General features: G+C 38.6%; 2 protein-coding genes across 6 annotated transcripts in view; one reads left to right on the top strand and one right to left on the bottom strand.

The window, feature by feature from the left end:
- The window catches only part of ARHGAP15 (Rho GTPase activating protein 15), a 334,091-nt gene that overhangs the window by 270,214 nt on the left and 42,754 nt on the right, over positions 1-21,123 (top strand). The gene's annotated exons all lie outside the window — the stretch shown is intronic.
- Positions 10,017-21,123, bottom strand: part of GTDC1 (glycosyltransferase like domain containing 1) — a 338,529-nt gene continuing 327,422 nt past the window's right edge. Inside the window, exon 10 of the mRNA XM_065671258.1 lies at positions 10,017-10,155. The gene's annotated coding sequence lies outside the window, so the exon portion shown is untranslated. The remainder of the gene's footprint in view (positions 10,156-21,123) is intronic.

Raw genomic sequence — 21,123 nt, 5'->3', positions numbered from 1 at the left:
TTCTTAAATGTTCACCTTTGGTTTCTGTGATGGACTGGGATAAGATGCTTATTGAAGCACCAGAACTTGAACATGCCCTTTGAGTGGTTCTACATCCCTCTGCTATGTCCTCTTGGAAAGAACAAGACACAATGCCTTAAGCAGATGCAGACAGCTCATGGGGCACAGCATGGCATGCCATTAATGTCTCTTCTTATGCACCTTATTCTGCAGTTGAATGTTTAATACCTACCCTCTGCCATTATCACTTTCTCTTCCTGATAATCCACCATCATACTGGTCTTCTGGGGCTAAATATAGTCCTCCTTCCCCCTATTTTCATTGCCTTTTCCATGAATTTCCATTAATCTTTGGTGAACGCTTTGGCTGAGCAAACATTTTTGTATTCTGAAGAATGTTATAGAATCATAGAATCATAGAATAGTTAGGGTTGGAAAGGACCTCAAAATCATCTAGTTCCAAACCCCCCTGCCATAGGCAGGGACACCTCACACTAAACCATCCCACCCAAGGCTTCATCCAACCTGGCCTTGAACACTGCCAGGGATGGAGCACTCACAACCCCCCTGGGCAACCGATTCCAGTGCCCCACCACCCAAACAGGAAAGAATTTCCTCCTTATATCCAATCTAAACTTCCCGTGTTTAAGTTTTAACCCGTTACCCCTTGTCCTGTCACTACAATCCCTAATGAAGAGTTCATCCCCATCATCCCTATAGCTCCCCTTCAGATACTGGAAGGCTGCTATGAGGTCTCCACGCAGCCTTCTCTTCTGCAGGCTGAAGAGCCCCAGCTTTCTCAGCCTGTCTTCATACGGGAGGTGCTCCAGTCCCCTGATCATCCTCGTGGCCCTCCTCTGGACTTGTTCCAGCAGTTCCATGTCCTTTTTATGTTGAGGACACCAGAACTGCACACAATACTCCAGGTGAGGTCTCAAGAGCAGAGACAGGACACCATGATCCCATCTTTGGTGTTATCTTCTGCTCTCATCTTCTCTACTAATATCCAAGTCAGAGTGATTTGAAAACCTTTGGTGTCCCAGTGGAGAGGTTTCTGATAGTAAAAATAACAGGTAAACAGTAACAGACTTGAAAATTAAGTTTGAAAGATTGTCAGGAAGAGATTGTCTACTAAAACGTTAATATTCATGAGTGAGAAATTAATGTCCCTTTTTTCCTATTTGAACTATTATTAACTCTTATGATTTTGAGAGCCATTATGCACATTGATAAGCTAATGAACAGTCATTTATAGAGGGATTTTAAGACAGTTTATTCCTAGGAAGAAATTCTAGCACTCTTAAAACATGCTTCACACTATTTCAAAACCCTAATTCTTGTTGCTTGCTTTACTGCACATCAGGGTGATTTCTACCTAATCCAACTGTCTAAATTAATCTACGATTTACAATCAATCTTCTCTTTATTTGGCCTTTACTGCCACAGTATCTACAAATCTGTATTCTTACCGACTCTACTTAAAAAAGCATCTATAAAGAAAAATTGGGTGTTTTCAGGTTTTGTGGAGCATTCTTAATAGTCCTGAGGCAAACTAAAAAATCTCTTTTCTTCAATATCATTTCCATTGCAGCTGATTCTTTTGCCACTTTGTGCTAATTCCTCTGCCTGGTCAGCAGTGAGCTGCTAGAAAATTTCCTTTCTTCTTCAGGATGATGAGAAAAAGAGGCTGCTGTAGCTCTGTCTTTTCTGTCCATTCCTCAAAAAAGGGAATTATTGCCATGCAGGGCATGGGAGTGCAGTACAGTTAGGAGTGTTTAATAATGCCAGAAATAAACCAACCTGATGATGGCTAGGAAAAAGGTAATTAGGACACAATCCCACACTGTCATGATGATTATATCCTTTGTCCAGCACCGAACACCCCTTAATCAGAATAATCCATTTGGTAAGTAAGATGAAGTGGTCTGAAAACTTTTCTGTAGTAGGCAGTAACAAGTTACCAATAATATTTCTTTGGGATTTAGTCATTTAGCTGCAAGTTTCCGGAGGAATGAGTACCCAGGAGGTACCATGGACTCCTTATGTTGACGCTATTTTAAAAGTTATGAGAAAAAAACTCTATAGCAACCTTAGTATTACTTTTCCTAGACAATGCCATTTTAATTCACATCTTTATTATGTTCATGGAAACAAAATTTTAGAGTACTGTGTATTAGGCAAGGTGCTTGCTTTCCACCTTCAATTTCGCCTATAAATAACTTTGGATATGGACATAATATTAGAGCAATTTAGATATGACTATAATATTAGAAGATAATTCAGGGCATTATAGTATCTCAGAATTCTGTTTGCCAGGCTGAAGCTGGATAACTACTGTTCGTATAGCTTATATCAGAGAATTTATAATGGAATAACTGGATAGGCCACAGGACCTCTGACCTAATATTTATTTTGTTTCTTTAGGATTTGGGAAGCAGTATTTTTCAAGGACTTTGTCTATTATATTACTGGCAAGTCATTTTGTGGTATTTTGGATGAAATATGCACTTCTAAATTGTGCCCAAATGCTGCTATGAAGTCAGGTTCAGCCACACTTAAATTACTTAGCACCGCAAATAGTTCTATTGATTTTCTGAAAGATCAACAGACGTGGTTCGACAGATTGTCTGCAAGTAAGATTGTGCTTCATGTGAGTAAGGTGGTAGAAGTGCCAATAACTGAAGCACTTAATCAATTTATTTACTGCCATTCAACCCCCATGGCCATACAAACTTATGCCAGGACTTCAGCCACTGAAATAAAAAAAATCAACGCCCAAAATCTGTTAAGAAATATTGGAAGTTAAATGTGTTAGTTGATTATAAATTTTTGTTTTAATTGAACTAGATTTCTTGAAAGGTCTCAGACAGAAGGCATGGAAAATAAGAAATTGTTCTACTGTCATGGTTTAAGCCCAGCTGGTAACTCAGAAATATGCAGCTGCTCTCACTCACCCTCCTCTATTCCCCGCTCTGGGTGGGATGAAAAGGAGAATCAAGAGAATGTAAACCCCATGGGTTGAGAAAAGAACAGTTTAATAACTAAAGTATAATATAAAGCTACTGCTACTAATAATTATAATGATAAGGGAAATAACAAGGGAAGTGAATATAAAACTAAAAAGGAATATAAAACTAAAGAATATGATGCACGATACAATTGTTCACCACCAAACAACTAATACCCAGCTTGATCCAAACAGTGACCAGCTCCTCCCAGGCAACTCCCCGCAGTTTATGTTCTGGGCATGAAGTGCTGTGGTATGGAATATCTCTTTGGCTCATTTGGGTCAGGTGTCCTGTCTCTGCTTCCTCCTGGCTTTTCCTGCCCCTCTTCAGTGGCAGAATGTGAGAGACAAAAAAGTCGATCAGAGTAAGCACTACTTAGCAACAATTAAACCATCAGTTTAATTGTTACAAGCAATGTTCTCAGACTAAAGCTAAAACACAGCACTGTACCAGCTACTAGGAAGGAAGACAACTGTTACAGCTAAAACCAGGACATCAGCTACAGTCTTCAGAGCAATTATGGCTGATATACACTGAATAGGGAATATTCAAATACAGACTGGTCCTTCCAGATTTTTTCAGCTGCAGAAAGCTGTATAGACTATGCATCTCTACAGACAATGCATCTGTCTAACTACAGCTACAAAAAATCCCCACTGATATTTCACAAAGGAAAATTCCACCCTTTTCCCAAAGCTGTAACATCTGTCTCTAGTTTGGAAGGCTTGAGTTCAGGTCTTTGATTTTCTCTGCCACAGGTTGGAAAGATTACTACATTGGAAAGATTTTTTCAATGAGGTCTAGTGATTATGCCTTCGTTTCAGTTATCTTTAATATGAATGTAATATGTGTCATGTAAATACTGTAGATAAAAGATTTATTGTTTAAAATGCACACATATACACGTATATACTCTAAATAGAAAACCTTTTTCCAGAATTATGATCATTTTGCAGACAGTTTTCTGAATGAAGGTATCTGTTACTGCTGTGGGTTTCCCACTTAAAGCAGATGAATACAGAAATGAGATTAGTAAAAATGTAGAGTAGGAAAATCTGTCTTGCAGGCATTCAAGTGGAATCCACACCCTTATATGAGATACCTCAGGCTTCAGCATAAGAAACAGAAAACATGGAATCCACATCAGCCACTAAGTCCCTAGAGCAGCGGCAGCATGTGTCGAGTACCAGATCTAGTTAGCATGTATGTCTTAGGTCCTGGCAATCCCCCCAGGAGTCAAGCCTGACCAGACACTTAGGCAAAGTCATCCCCCATCTCTAGAGCACAAGCTTTTCAGCTCTGGCAGAAAAATAAACATTCCTCTGCGTAGGGAGAAGTAAAGCCATAGGCATCTAAAGTTCTTTGAAGGCCACAATAGCAGCATCTAATTAACTTATACACCTTCAGAGACAGATGGCAGCTGAAAAAGTTTTTTCAGAATTATAATGGTGCATAGACACTACCTAAGGTCCACGTTAGATTCTCATAATTTGGAGGGGGGGGGGGGTGGTTCAAGATTTGGACTTTTTTTTTTTTATTGCTCTGATAGACCATTAACACTTTTTTCAAATGATTTCACACATATTCTCTCGATATATCATTTAGGGTCTCCTGGTGCATGCTAAGCAGAATTTATACTCTCATTTCTATCAGTCCTAAAATGTTATGTGTTGCCCTACTACGTGGGAACTGAAAATGCTTTTTTAGCATCTTACATGTGACAGAGCTTTATAACTTTTTAGGTTATTGAAAGATATTAGATAAAAAAATTATTACAGTTTTGCTGGTATGAGGTACTGGTCTTTACTGGTCTTGTCTGACAAAATCTGTGATGATAACACAGATCAATAAACTCTTCTTTCGTAAGAATGACAGACTTTGTTTATACCCACAAATCTAGCAGTGCCATCAGTAGTTGTCAGTCCTTTCCATGTTGGTCAGTTGTCTTTATTTCCAGGACGCCTGGAATCAGTAATATAGGTTTTCTCTGATCTTGGCCTCTAGTCCTGCTTCAGAGAGGTCCCCCAAGAACTTGCTGCCTGTGTGGCTTGAGACAACATGTTGCAGAAACTCACATCTATCTGGGCAATGATCAGGCTTTGGTCTTCAGCAGGCCATAGAGAATTTTGCACTGAATAATGCAACTTTTGAGTTGAGTTTGAACAGAAGCTGTCTGCACGAAAATCAGGAAAAAAAAAAAAACCAACAAAAAACCAACTGTGTCAGGAGGCAATAAACAAATCTAGTCGTCAATACATAATCATGCTTGAAGAACAGAGCCACATTGGTTGAAAACATAGCATAGCGAGGACCTGCTCTGAACTACTATGCAGTGTTATGAAAATAGTAGCTGAGAAACAGAAAGGAAGTAAATACATTCATTTATTCTGACAGTCATAACATCCTTGTATCATCTTGGTGGAAAGTTGCAAAAGATGTCTAAAGAGATTTTCAAAAGACTTCTAAAGAAACCTCACTCAAGGCTTACAAAGAACAAGGCTCAAGGCCAACTTGTCTTGGAAAGACAAGTCAGCATATTGCACTGTAAGAAATCCATGACAGTCTCTTAACATCATCATGTAATAGGTTCCTGAGAAACCAAATCTTATCAGTCTCTGGCATTATGCAAATTTCTGTCATAATCTCAATCTGTGGGCTTCGAGTCCTAATCAAACTGCCTTCAGATTCACAGTTGGCGAGCCTCCTATTGAAATTGCTTTCCTATCCTCCATTTACTTGTCCAAGGAAGTTTTGGGGCTTGGCATGGCACCAGAAAGTCTTGATTTCATGTGAACATTTTGATTTGTAAACAAGTCCAAGGTCACTACAATATATCTCACATAATAAATTGTAATTAATACCTTTTTGACCAAATCTAAATATCAGAAGGCAGTAGAAATCCATTAACTAACGTGAACAGAACAAAAAATGTGTAGAAACAAGTAGTATTCAAAAGCACAGGTACAACTCTCTAGAAGATTTAAAAAAAAAAAAAAAAGTGATTTTGTGGATAGAATAATCTCAGGTATATTTATCCATATGTTAATATATTAATATGTTATGGTGTATCTGTAGATGTATGTATTCTCCCAGGCAAAATAACACTAACAATAACAATAGAAATTCAAGAAGTAGTACTAGGTATTTTCAGTAGAAACTGAGTACTGTTAAATCCAGCTTTTTGAAAATTTATCTGAAAAGTTGTGTGAAATTCTAATTCTAGAATTATTAACTGATATTGGAATAGAAAGAAAAAACCTTCACATCTTAGAAGAGATGTTTAGATGATATATGGCTTCTAGAGGCTAGAAGCAAAGGCTTCTAATCTGTGGGTGTTAACAAAATACAGGCAAAAGGTGATCCTATGCTCATCCTGAGTGAAACCAATAAGTCAAAAAAAGAAATAAAAAATAGATGAGAGTTTAGATGAGTGTTTAAACTGAAGAACTATATTCCACAAGAAAAGTGGAACAAGTACAACCTGGCTACAAACATATTTTAGCTATAACATTCCCAGCTGTAAGCTACCCTATTACATAGTACAGTCTCCACTCAGATTTGAGCCATTAATAAAGCAGAACACTGAACATGTAAATGGAGGCTGTCATATTTGTACTAGCAGCAAACTGGTAACTAAAGAGGTTCATTCCAGTCTTTCTGTTCCCAGGAGGTGTCAAGGAACAATATGCCCCAGTAACCTCCTAGCTCTCTTTCAATGACCTTCCCTTCACAGTTGCAAACTGTTTCTGCTCCACAGCATTTTAAAATAGATCTTTCCAGGTTTGGAAGCAACTGTTTCATGAAAAAAGAAATAAAATTGGAGGGCATGCCTATGAACAGATTTTTTCTTTTGAGGTGAAAAATAGCCCAACATGTTAAGAAAGAAAGGCCATTGGAAAGAAAATTAGTGAGTAAAATATTTCTTCCTAGGGATGATTTTTTTATTTTTCTTTTTAGAAAGTTTTAATGAAGTTGTTGAAAGGGGAATTAAAAGAAAATCTACACATGAAGATTTAGTTCCTCTGTGGGGCTTTGCTCTATGAAGGATGCCCAGGTTCCACCGGTCCATAGGGAGCCTGATTCTAGGTTCTGCTAGGACACAATTCTGTCAGGCTACAAATGTTGGGCTACAAAGAGAACTTCATAAAACTCATAGATGTGCACTGAAATAGTATTTTAACAATTTTTTTCTGCCTTGTGAACCTTGCTTAACACAACATCCCAGCGAAATCAGTTGAATCAGTTAATTTACCTTTTGAGGAAAAGAACACGAGGAACCTCACTGAAAAGGTTGTACAAGTGTGAAAATTGCCATAATATTAAAGGAACAGAAAAAAATGTCTAATTTGGGTGTATAAATATGGTGGAGGCTTCACAGTTATCTTCAAAGAAAATGAAAAAGTTTTTAAATAATTTCGACTTGGATTTTGCTGTCATGTAAAAGTTTGCACAGGAGAGATGTATTCTTCCCTGGCTTAGTCTTTTTTGTTATTATAGTTTTAATTTTTTTAGCACAGTGGGAATTTTATTGCGGATGCCTGGACTGTCTCTTAACTCATGCTAATTATATTCATAATTAAATGTTAAACAAGAATTGACTAGGCCAACTGGCTTGCACAGGTGTTTGTGATATGAATGGTTTAACGCTTGCACAATAAATTATTGGATACAAATCTGCAGTGATCTCCTCAGTGAGAACCTTTTTCAAGAAGTTAGCTGTACATGATAGGTTCAGCATAGTGCTTTGAAGCCAGGACTTGCAAATAGCACTCATTACACAAAATTATGTCAAAACCGTGACTTGTCCTCAGTTACACAATCACTAACAAGGTTATTTTTTTTTTTTTTTCTGCGCCCTTACCTGCCATGGGACACAGGTGCTCAGAGCATTAACGTCTATGCAAAGCTGAAGGAGTCACTGGATGCTTGGTGAAAATGTCTGTGAAAAATTGTGTGGCTCACTTCAATTTGCAAAAAAGTTGTTTATATTTGTCACTGATAGCCAGATCAATCACTGGGGATCTGGTAACTCTCTTGTTAGCTTTACACCAGCTGCAGGTTGACAGAGTGTGCAATCAAAAACTCGCAAATAGTAAAAGGCATGGATTTGCTCCTCTTCTACTTACTTTGGGAGCATGGAAAATAGTATATTTGTGTTATTTAAATTTCATCTGTCGTTAAGAGAATCAGTTTGTGCAGGAAAGGAAGGGCAGAAGCAAGAAGGAAACCAACTCAAGAGTTCATACATGGGTTAGCATAAGAGAAACTTGGAGAAAAACAAGAAAGGACAGAATGGTGAAAGGGAAACTGAGAAATCCAAGCAACAATACTGGGCAGAAAAGAGGAAGAAAAAGAGAGAGAAGGATCTCTTTAGTGACTGTGACAAGATCTCTGTAACCTGGAGTGCTTGCTGGAGGCATGGGGTAGAGGAACTTTCCATGAAGTTTATCCTGAGCTCTTGACAAAGTGAGAATTGTCACTCTGGGTTCAAGAGGAAAAATGTTTTATCAGGCTTGTGACTGAAGCTTCCACCTAGGGAAGGTAGTAACAGGAGGATAAGCAGCCTACAATCATAGAATCAAAAAATATTTACGGTTGGAAAGGATCTTAAGATCATTTAGTTCCAACTCCCCTGCCGTGGGCAGGGACACCTCACACTAAACCATGTCACCTAAGGCTCTGTCCAACCTGGCCTTGAACACCACCAGGGATGGAGCATTCACAGCTTCCCTGGGCAACCCATTCCAGTGCCTCACCACCCTTACAGTAAAGGACTTCTTTCTTATATCCAATCTAAATGTCCTCTGTTTAAGTTTTAACCCATTGCCCCTTGTCCTATCGCTACAGTCTCCAGGGAAGGGTCCCTCTCCAGCATCCTTGTAGGCCCCCCTCAGATACTGGAAGGCTGCCATGAGGTCTCCATGCAGCCTTCTCTTCTCCAGGCTGAACAGCCCCAACTTTCTCAGCCTGTCTTCATACGGGAGGTGCTCCAGTCCCCTGATCATCCTCGTGGCCCTCCTCTGGACTTGTTCCAACAGTTCCATGTCCTTTTTTATGTTGAGGACACCAGAACTGTACACAATACTCCAAGTGAAGTCTCAGAGAGCAGAGGGGCAGGATCACCTCCTTCAACCTGCTGATCATGCTCCTTTTGATGCAGCCCAGGATATGGTTGGCTTTCTGGGCTGCAAGCACACGCTGCCAGCTCATGTTCATGTTCAATGCCCCAGTTAGATAATTTCAGAGGTGCAAAAATGAAAGAGATGGGAAGGGGTGTAGGGAGTGGTGAAGAGAAGACCAGGAAAGAAGCGAAAAGAACTCTCAAGAAGAAGAGAAGGCAATGCAGAAAGTCATCACATGCAGTGCTGTGCTGTCTTCATCTCTCCATACACCTTCTATCTAAAACTTGTTATGTTCCCAAATAAGAGTAATGAAAGTAACACTACATGTCCCTGATTGGTGATCAGAAATAGCAAAGAATAGCATGACAATATTGTGGTGAAAAAAGATGACAACTGAGTTTTTTCCGTTCCTCATCATGTAGTTATTTGAAGACCTGGACTAGTACACTATTTGAGGACCTGGACTACTACAGGTGTAGCATTTAGAGTAAGCACTAACTTTATGGAGTACATTTATGCCTAAATACTTCAAGCAGCTTTGGCCCCTGGTAAATTTAAGCTGGTTTCACTTATATGAGTCCTTCAAGGAACTATTACCTCTCACTAACATCAGGCCCTTCATTCGGAAATTTCTCTGCCAATTTGTGCAACTGCGTAGGTCCTCAAGTTCTACCAGGTAAATCCAGCCATAAAATGTGTCTTAATATGAACCATGACCTTGCAGTTTTACAAATTATGCTTTCATAATGATGAAAAGTGTACATAGCACCACGTCTCTGTACTCTTTGCAACTTCAGACAAGACTCCTGATAACAAAGAATAAATTGAGCTAAATAGCCACAACTTTAGCATTTATACTTAGGACTATGACAAACCTTTGGGCAAAAATCAGGTAGAAGTAAAAACATTAAGTAATACTGACCTTGGTTTATCCTTACCTTTAACACCTGAGAGCAGTAATAGGTCATAAAAGGAGTTACAATAGCTCTCTTTTTTCTGGAAATGTTCTAGAAATGGTCTGAAACTCTTATGGAGAAAGAAACAAGAAATTACATGTTCTAAAAATTCCACAAAGGCAGGCAGGCAAAGAAACGAGTAATGAATGGTCAAAAAAACATCTTCACAGTTTAATAGCACACATATGGGGCTGGAAAAGAAAAGTGCCATGTTGCTCAAGGGCATGATAAAATACAATAATATAATTAGAATAATAACAATAGCACTATCTACAGAATGTTCACTGAATTTCACAGAATTTCAGAGAGAAGTTAAGTCACAGGTTCAAATCAGGCACAGATTTCCTAGGGTGGAAGTCTGAGGTCCCCATCCAACTGAAAGGTCCCGTACATGGGTTGGTGAAATCCCAAGAACAAATACAGGCGGGGCAGAGAACGGATTGAGAGCAGTGCTGAGGACTTTGGTGTGTTAGTTGAGAAGCTCAGTGTGAGCTGGCTATGTGCACTTGCAGCCCAAAGCCAACCATGCCCTGGGCTGCATCAAAAGGAGCATTGAGGAAGGGGAATCCCCTCTACTCCGTTTGCATTCTTACCAAGGTTGGGGAGAGTTCAAAGTTAATAGGACTCATAACGCCTCTTGAGGGACATAAATTGTGAAAAAGTAGTGCTGGAAAACTGGGTAATGTGGCTGCAGAAAGGCATCTTTAGCAGCTGTGCTACACTAGCTGAACCAGATAACAGCTAAGAAGGGAAGTCAAGTAAAATAAGACATAGTGTGGGAATGGAAGAAATGAGTAGTGCTGTACATCCTCCTCCTAAACGGGTGTGAGGGAGTGTGTGGCCTCACGACAAGCTATTGCACAAGAAGCTCAACAAATATTTAAGGATGCTTCCTTGGATGCTGAAATATTCCTGTGATCCACTGCCTTCTCCTTGTTGCACAGGTATTAAATTTGAAATGCCCACAATTTTAAAATAAAATGCAATTTACTGGCTTCCTGCAGAGTCAAACTGCTCCTTTTGACTCCCTTCTATATAAAATTCATTAGCCTGTTAACCCGTTTGACTACTGTTACATTTTGGCCAAAACGCTAATGCTTTAATTGCCTGGGAAAGTAGTATATCACACAGATAATCTTGCTAAGATCAGGAGCACAATCTAATTCACTGACAGCTCATGGTCTGACTCATTTGCTGTTAAGCACTTTTGAGTGATGGTGTTGCACTGGGAGACAAAAAAAAAATGAGAGCAAGCCAGGCACAAACCCTATTCACCTAGGTTTGCTGAAACGGTTAGAAAATCAAATGATGTCTTAATCACTCATACAAAACTTAACATCTGAAGCAGTCAGAGAGGTACAGCCCTCAAAGGTTTTAGAAACCTAAAACGTGACTGAGAATTGGAGATCCGCTAAAGTTCATCTGAAATACTTTGTGTTTGTACCTCATTATCAGGAGAGCCCTGGCAATCAAGGGAAATATTTTCCAAGCTAGTATTGCTACAGTGTCATATAAAGGGCAATAGCTGCACTTATAGAGAAGCAGGAGTGAACAGTGACCAGGACTAACATCCAACCTAAATTGCACTGTATATCTTCTCCCCACGCTCCTACAGGTGACAATGAAAATAAAGGGACAGGGAGGAAATTGCCCTGGTACCTATACAAAGTGCTTACTCATAAAGAGGGCAAATAAAAGGAATGCACAAGCTGCAACTTTTTTTCCCTTTTCCCTTTACCTTTTCATTTTCTTTTTCTTTTCTCCTTCTCCTTTTCCTTCTTCTTCTTTTTCTTTTTTCTTCTTCTTTTCTTCATTTTCTTCTTCTTCTTTTCCTTTTTAAGTTTCTTCTTATTTTCCTTTTTCCCATTGTTTTTCTTTTTCCTGTTCTTTCTTCCAGTTCCTTTCCTTTTCCTTTTCCTGTTTACCTTTTCTCTTATTCCTTTTCCATTTCCTTTTCTTTTATTTTTCCTTTTTCTTTTCTTTTTTTTTTTTTTTTTTGTTTGTTTTATTTTCCTTTTCAGACAAAACAAAATGGGAGAAGCAGGGAGTGTTGCCTGGCAGGCAGGCTTATATATGCTTCTGCAGCTCCAGCCCTGGGCTATCAAGTGCCACTTCTAGAATAGCCTTTTCCTTGTCTTGTGTTTGATTTGCATCTGTATGTTCACATGCAGCCAGAACTAACTTACACTCTCTGCAGCCAAGGTCATTGTTTTTTTTCTTTGCACCACAGATCAGGGCACCTGATGAGGCTATATTCCTGCTTGCAAGCTAAAGCGTATTAACATTTTTAAAAAAGAAAATTTAGGCCTCTGTGTATCTAACCACGATGGGAGTAATCACTTTAGAGGATGTTAATAGAATTTGATCCAAAATCTATGATTTTGCTTTGAAGCAGTAGCTGTCCTTTAGTTCAGATGGTATTTGTGAATCACTGCCTCAAAAAGGGGTCCTTTTGGAACATGCTTTAGGCTTATGACAGGCAAAATGAAGTAGATTCTGTCTCAGAAATCTTGAAGAATAATCTTAGGTCTGACATAACAAACCATGCCATGAAATGATATAAGCCACATAAGCACAAAGCAGGTTTTAAATCTGAAGAATAATAATCCTGTTCAGATAGGATGTTTTCCATCAATTTGGATAACAAACATCTGATGCAGCATATAGGCAGGAAGCTGTTAATACTGAGATCCCTTAAAACCTGTATTCTTACTAGGTAGTGACTGCGGTAGACTGTTTTCTATCTCTGCTATCTGATAGTTGCTCACACTGTATAGACACACACAGATCAAGCGTCCACACATACACTAAAGATTTCTATCTGGAAATAAATCCCTGGTTTATTTTACTGTCTTTAACCTCTCAGCACCAGTGATCTAGAGTTCCCGATGCTAAAGAGTGATACAAAATGCATTAATGCTTAGCACTAGGAAATACCAACTCCTGGTGCCAAGAGGTTCATAAATACAGTAATGAAACCTCTTGACTCAAAGTGAGCACTATTTAACAAAACAAGCATGAACAGCCTTTAGGAGGTTTTGCAGCTGGATTTGTTCCACTATGTCAGAGCTGAACCTCCATGATAGTAGTTTTAAAAACTGTGCATGGCTAAAAAATGGAGTTTAAAGAAGCCAGGCAGCCAAAAATTAGAAATAAATATGTAAAACTGTGGAAAGGAAAAGTAAATTCACCTCTGTATCATATACCAGAAAAATATACCTCAAGAATCTCCAAGTATGAATTCGGTGACAGATGTCAAGGTCTTTGGGAAGTGTCCACCAAGCTTTATTTTGCACATGCTTCTGAACAACTACAATGAGTACTTTGTGTGATAATTTACTAGCAAATCAGTATCAATAAATCAGAATCATGTAAGTAGTCATGTTTATTATATCCTTGTTGCTTAATATTCATGATAGTAATTTATTTTTATAGTACAGTTTCACTGTTATCTCCTCCACTGCTGTAACTTTGAGTCAAGCAAGCTGCAAATGTAGAAGGTCAAGTAACCCTTTGAAGGCCATAAAAGTTCATTCACTTGGAATTTGCCTGGTTAGTGGTTTTGTTTTGGTTTTTTTTTTTTAGGATGCTTCAGTGGCTCCTTAAAATATTTATACTATAATTCCTAACCTAGCATTATTTATTTAACAATTATCACTGCAAAATGAGAGCTGCAAAGCAGTATATGGGTATGAATTCTGTAAACAAAGAAACCAAATTTTCTAGCACTTCACAATTGAATATGGTCATGAAATTTGGCATTAAGGTCTGTATTTGAGCAGTTATTCTTTTCTTTTAACAAATCTAAGGCACATAATTATTTAATATTTCCGAATGTTTTGCAATGGCAAGACTGAAATGGAAATTAAGACAACTCTTTTTTAAATGTTAAAAAAAAGAAAGAAATGTCATCCTTGGTTCAACAAGGTGTTTTGCTGTGCTTTCTCAGCTTAAATGAGATGAAATTCCCATTTCAGGCCACTTTTCACTTCAGGAGAAACAAAAAGAAATTACAGTCTAAGTAGGAGTCAGGACTAATCATGTAGGACTTGTTAACCAAGTTGGCAATGCTAGAAACGAGTTTTTATCTGTGGGACATGTGGCTTACAAACAACTACAATTTCTACCTGTCACTGCTGAAGCTGAAGCAGCTCATTGCTGATTTAGTGAGACCTTAGTTACCTAAAATCTAGACTAATAGTGTCTTTTAACAATGTTCAACATATTTAACTGTGTAACCCTTGTCTCTTCATGTACTTTTTAATAGAAAAATTAATTGTAGCTTTTCCAGTTGAGCTGAAAGGACCTAAACCTTTCTTTTGGTGCAATCATAAAGCATTACTAGGTTTAACAAGAAAGAACAAATTAAAAAATTATGTAGATGTGAAGGTCTTCTGCATTGCCTATGAATTAGAAATCAGCAGAAGCATTCTTGACTTTCCTTGGGCTGTTTTCTTTAATATTTTTGTCTGCTGCTTTGCTTCACCATTTCACTTCAGACTGAGTTTATGTAGTGAAGGATTCAATATGTAAAACTCCCCTCGTTAAAGGCAGTCTATAACTATACAATAGTCTTATTGGTATGTCCACTTGTCTTTCATTTATGATGAGCTCTTGATGAAGCTGTATTGGTTACTTATCATAATTGTTTCTCATCTAGGAACATATTTTTCATTAGACAGGAGGTGAAGGCCACACAAAAAAATATTGCTGATCAGATGGATGAAGTATAAACCTACCTCATCACAAAGATAGCATCTGAAAATGTTTCAGGTTTATTTATGGCAAACAAAAAGTATGACTGGGTTTCAAGAAATTATGAAGATAAACAGACATAAAAGACATTTTTATTCTAAATGTAAACTACCATTAAATGTATTTAGATTTACACCCTATAATTATTATGATTGTAGCAATTAATCAATCAACTGATTAACATGTAGGGTCAGCAGGACACAGAGATCTTGTCTTGAAGCTTGAATTAATTAATTATTCCTTACTCTACATTATTATTTTCAATTTGTGTATGTTTTCTCAAAATGCCTGTATTGACAAAATATATGCTTTGGGTTTTTTTTTTATTATATATTGAGTCAAAGACAGGAAGTTACTGAGGTACAGTTACTAATTTGTCATCAGAATTTCAAATTAATTAAAAGATTTTTAAAGCATTGCATAATTTTTAACTACTTGTTATATTCTAATTAGCTAGGTTCAATTAAATTGTTTTCAATGTAGCAACTTAAGAGCTCTCAGCTTTTCAAGTGGAGTCAAATTCAGCGGGTGTATATTGTTGCAATGATATAATTCTGTGTTCATTATACCACAAGCTAGTGAAGTCTTTCTGAACAGCGTGCTTGTTTTCTTTCTGTGGCAGCGTGAGGATTTTCCAGTGCCACAGACAACCCTGCTGTCAGAAGGCCTTCGTAAAATTCAGCTACATTTTTAATTTGCTTTATGCAAACATATTATTTCCAATATCCTCTTCATTGTGCTGGATATTTCCTCTGACTCATTGCAGTAGAACTTGGGTCACACTGAAGTCATTAATAAAATTCTTGCTGGCTCCAAGTGTTAGTAGATCACTGCCATTCCTCTGGCATCCTTGGCCATCATTTAACCAAGCCCTTTTTTATCCAACCATGAACATTGTTGCTTTTAGCAAAAGTTGTCCCTTTTTTTAACTTAGTTTTAGGTTTTTGCATTGTGTGAGTATCTTGATAATTTTTCAATGTCTTTCTCACCATAATGAGCTTTAGAACTGTAGAGGATGCATCAGTCAAGGAAAGGTGACCCTGCTTCCCTCCCCCCCACAAACAGGGATGCCACTGTAAATATCATGCCAGATTTTAGTGCCCTTCATACCCTATTGCACCATCGCTTTGCCTGATTTTCTCCTGGTTGTCAGTCACATGTTTGTTTGACATTCATGGTTCTTAAGAACTTGGGTTAGTGATTTTTTTTTCTTTTTCTATCTTATGTTGCCTTATCTTTTTGTTTTATTCCACAGTTGCTATCTTTAAGCAAGCCTAGTAAGCCCTGATTGTATTGAAGAAGGACATATAAGCTCTGTCAGATAGCACCTATTTCAATGGCTTGTCCAAAAAAACATTCAGATGGTCTGTGCCTGTAAACCCACATTTCTGCCCATTATCACTTACTGATCTACACTTTGCTTATGCTTTGATGAATAAAAATATTCAATAGACTTAATATGCACCTGTCTCCACCCACAGGCTGCCCTTTGGACCATGGAATGGCCAACAAGGATGCTGGCACGGTGCTGGGGGGGTTGTTTTAACTGCTCAAAGCAGGTTGCCATTGTGTTGCCTTCCTTTACCCTATATTATAACCATCAATTCCACACACATCTTATTTGCAGTAAATTATCTTTTCTTTTTGCCCTTTTTTCTCATAATGAAGGGCTGAAATACTCCCCAACTGTCATCATCCTTGTTCCCCATATTGGCAATTCCATCACAACAGGCCAAAAGTATGTCTAGCTTAAGTTTAGAAGAAATATTGTAGCCCTCCAAATATCCCACTTTCAGACAGCAGAGGGTCAGGACCTCTTTTTCTACCTCCCAAGAAGTAGCAGCAACCTTTGGGAAAGCATTCCCAGAGTGTCTGTCCCATGTCTCCTGCCCTGCTGAGACCTTCTCCTCCTTCTCTTCCTCCTGCAAGGCCCCCCATGCAAAGACACAACGCGACTGTCTTCTCCACATGTGCTTTTTCTCCCTTTTTTTCCAGTCCATAACACCCTACTGAAGTAAGGCCGTGTCCTGACTGGGGCTGTTGAGCTCTGCTAGTATCTATATCATCAAAATGAGATGCTAAAAAATCCAGCTGCTGGCTCTCTCACTTAGCTCTCAGAGAAGCTCATAGCCCAGCCTGTGTTATGCTGGTTTGTTTGGGTTTGGTTTTTTTTAAATGGTAGTGTAGGAGATAGAAGAAATAGTAGCAGGTTTGGTGGCCCTAAATAGAAAGGGTAGGAGAAGCAGCTATCATCAAGCTTTTGCTTTGAAATGTAAACTTAGCTAAGACTTCCCTGATGAAGTATACATATGGAACTACAAAATACCACTTTTTATCCATTTGTTTTCCTGACCATAACCACGTTTTCACACTGTCAGCATTTTCATTAGAAGCTCTTTTTGTCAGAGGTTTATAACGAGAATGTAAAGATTTGCTATGGGCTAAATCTCAATCCAAGAGCAAATGTTTATACCAATTCTGAAAACAATCAGCTTGCCCATTTGTAGTTATGCATGTGTTCATCATCTGTTACTGCTTGTCCAATGCTCTGCAACTTCTGGAAGGAAAAAGAGACATCTGGAGAAAAAAAAAAAAATGCTATCTTGCAGATAGCACACTGTATGTTCTCCTGAGTTATTGAATAAGGTACTATATAAATGCAGGCTTTTCAGTTGATACAAGTTTGGGGTTTGGTTTGGGTTTTTTTAGGGTTTGGTTTTTTTTCTGAGGCTTGTCAAATTTACTGCAGAGAATATTTTAATGGAGGATTTAGACTGTTCTCCTTTTGTGCATTATTTACATAGAATTTGAGCTAAAAATTCACTGGAAATTATTCACTTAATGAACTGAGCCACTTTTATGATACCAGGTACGATGAATTCTTTGAAAATGTTTCAGCTTATCTTCTGGACCTCTGGGTTAACAGGGTTTTTGTCACTTCCACTGTGTATCAGTCATTAAATTCCACAGTGTTCTGAGGATGAGCTAAATTTAAGGGATGATTTATAGTTTTTATCCTTCTCTGGCTATGATAGTTTGAACAAAAAGTATAGTGTGAGCAACGTAAGGGTAGATTTGCACACAGAATAAACTGTTAGGACCAGGCTCATTAAACTATTTATATCTGCAAATCCTACCTGTCCTCAACATGTGTCAATATAAAGTTTATCTGGATAAACTGCAGTTATAAAGATAAGCCAGGAGCTCAGTCTAGAATTGCCTAAATTTTAATAAAAAAGCTGCCTGAGCTCAGAGCACATCAGGATGCTTTGTAATACTTAGCATGTGCATACAATATGTGTTATAAGTATTTACTTTATAATAGTATTAAATTGATACTGAAGTCCCTTTAAGGACTAGCTTACATATTAACACTGCAGTAAATGAGTGTCTTCCTTGCTGGAAAGCAATGGGCGGGTTGAGGTGTTGGTGCTACTGTGTCATGAAGAGAAGGGTAAGACCACCTTAGCCCAGGAGCAAGGCAGAACCTGGGAAGGAAGCCCAAAGAGAGACTCTTATGTCTCCAGCAGAATCCGGGAGAGCATTTCTTTCCTGGTTCCTCTGCTGTTCATGGCTCTGTATGTGTTTACAGACTTGGATCAGGTCACGCTGCAGGATGCACTCCTACTGAAGATCCTGAATCTCTCTCAGTGCATAAGATCTCTGAGCACCTCTCTGAGGATGGGGTTCCCATCACGGTTGCCAGAAGCAAAAAAAATTAAGCACTATAACACCCACCATTAGTAAATAGTGTAAAATCTGGGCATTTTACCTTTTCAAAAAGCTTGATCTATTCAACAACAACAAAACAATCCTTCAGAGGCTTACTCCTATCCCAGGCTTCCTCGGGCAGAGAACCCTGCCGCAGAGCTACTCTCTGAGTGAATTTTCCCACGGCTGCCTGTCAGTGCCATTCCGCAGTCCTGCAGGAGCTGTGTTACCTCCCCGCGGCCCTACCATGCCACGGCGGAGCCCAGCTGTGCCGGCAGCCTGTGATGCCTGTGCAGCCAGCCCAGCTGGGGCTGCCACGCCGCTGCCAGCGCACACGCCATCTCTAAGTTTACCCAGTAAACCTCATGAAAAAGGAATAATAAAATGAGGCCCTTATTAGAGTTCCTCAGTAGACGACTAAAAATGCATTGTGTCACCTCACTGTAGATCGGGTGCATCTCCAACTGCAGCAGGGTGTCACACCAAAATTGCTGAAGTCATTTTTAAACAGCTATAGCTAAAGCAGCTTGAAAAGTTTGTATAGACCAGCCTGTACAGCCATGAAGGAATTTAGTTTTTGCTTTGGGAAATAATTCATGAACAGCTATAACTCATTGACAAATCATTGTGCAAACAATGAAAAGAGTTTTTCAGGATGGTCATGAGCACACATCTGGTGTGAATGTTCTCAGAATTCTTCTCCACACTGGCATGCACAGCCCTTTTGTCTTTGGGAGATTTTGAGTGAATAAAAATGCTCACCTGAATATTTGTGAACATGCAGGCATGTCAGAAGATCTTCCATGAAAAAGAAAAAAAAAAAGGAAAAAAAATCACAATATTCTTTCCCTTTTAGCTTTACCCAGCTTTCAACCAGGAAGCTTTAAGAACCTAATTAATTATGAGCTAATTAACAGAGCTTTGCAAAGTCAATGTGAGATATTAGTATTAGTATAAATATCTCACAGAGAGTAAACTGAGGTATGCAGATTAACTTGTGTAAATCAGATACCAAAGCAAGCAGTTAGCAGCAGCAGTCCTCTCAGTCCTATTCCCCTCCTCCCACCCCCCCCACCCCCCAGTACTTTTTGCTATACTTTCACACTGTTTCCAAGCTTCACACTTGGCTAGTAAGGGTTAAAACAAGATTTAAAATCCTATATCAATTCTGTGCAAATATGTGTTCTGCATAAATCTGGGCCACAAAATTAATATACTTGTATACATTTCCCCCATCTGCTATATTCCTGACACATCCAGCTTGTGGCCCAGAACATTTCAGGGAAGAAAGGGCCATCTCTATGTTTTGTGCTGTTATGTTATGTTCAAGTGGAGTTACAGACTTAGTGGTGCACTCAGGTTTCTCTACTAAACATAGAAACTAGCCTGGTGTCCTTTGGAAAGTTTCTTCAAAATTGACAAACCACTGGGTCTTAGTGGGGGAAGGAGGGGTGGTATTTTAGTTTAGGTTTGGGGTGGGATTTTTCATATATGAGGAACTAAATTGCGTATTTATTAAAGAAATATGTTTTCCTTTGTACTCTTTTATTCTTGTCATCTACTGTAATATATATATGTGTGGGTGTGTACATAATGGTTATAAGTTTTCTATTTAAAAAAACAATAAAACAAGGTAAAAAAACATTCAGATAAGGCTATCTCAAACCTCCAAGTCGTGTAGGAGTAATTTCAGGGATTGTGACCTGAGAGAGGCAGCTCTTTTCTAGTTTGTGACCACAGACTCTCTTCCCCCGGATGTGTGCCTCTAACATATTTTCCTGCATCAGGAGGTAAAGGAGGTGTTCACTTGACAACATGCTGGAGAAATAATGTAGGAGTGCGTTGTCTCAATAAAACTTAGTGGCTTTACTGAGAGCTATATCGCGTGTTAGGAGAATGCATAGCTTGTCCAGTGTGAGGCTGCTACACAGTGTTCCCCTGGTGCACCAACCTGCTCCTTCTACAGCTGCAATCAAAGTGTGTTTTCCAGGAGGTTGGTTAAATATCCTTGGGAGGAATCTTGGCCTTTTTTACTCTTTAATTCATTCACCATACCAGATTTTGTGTGTGTGTGTGTTATTCAGCCACAGATGCCAAATATACTGCACAATTTTTAATATCCTAGAATTTCCTTCTCCAAATTAAAAAAAAATATAAAAAAAAAAAAAAGCAGTATATTTGCTTTTTTATGTTTTTTATTAACACTCTAATGGATGTTTGTTCCTAATTAGAAGTTGGATACAGTGGCAGTTCTATCTTGTGAGTTTATGGACTAAAAGCTGAGGTCTAGCTGAGCTGGCTCCAAGTCATAACTTCAGAAGAATCAGTGTGGAAGTTTTAAGGCACCAAAGGACTCCTGTATGCATGGGAATCCTCCTGTGGCTTTCTTACTTGTAGAGCCATGTAGTTTTATTGTTATTTCTGGGAACATGCAGAAGATCAGAAAATCTATGTATGCATCCTATTTCTTGGTCAGTTTGCACTCTGTGAGCTATGTAGTGTGTTCCTTGTCATAAATAATCATGCATCTACTTGCTCATAAAATGATGTTCATTATATTCTACTCTTTCCT

Source organism: Lathamus discolor, chromosome 3 (assembly GCF_037157495.1).
Source record: "Lathamus discolor isolate bLatDis1 chromosome 3, bLatDis1.hap1, whole genome shotgun sequence".
NCBI lineage: Eukaryota > Metazoa > Chordata > Aves > Psittaciformes > Psittacidae > Lathamus > Lathamus discolor.
Note: the sequence above shows the minus strand (reverse complement) of the source record. Positions and strands in the feature narration are given on the sequence as shown.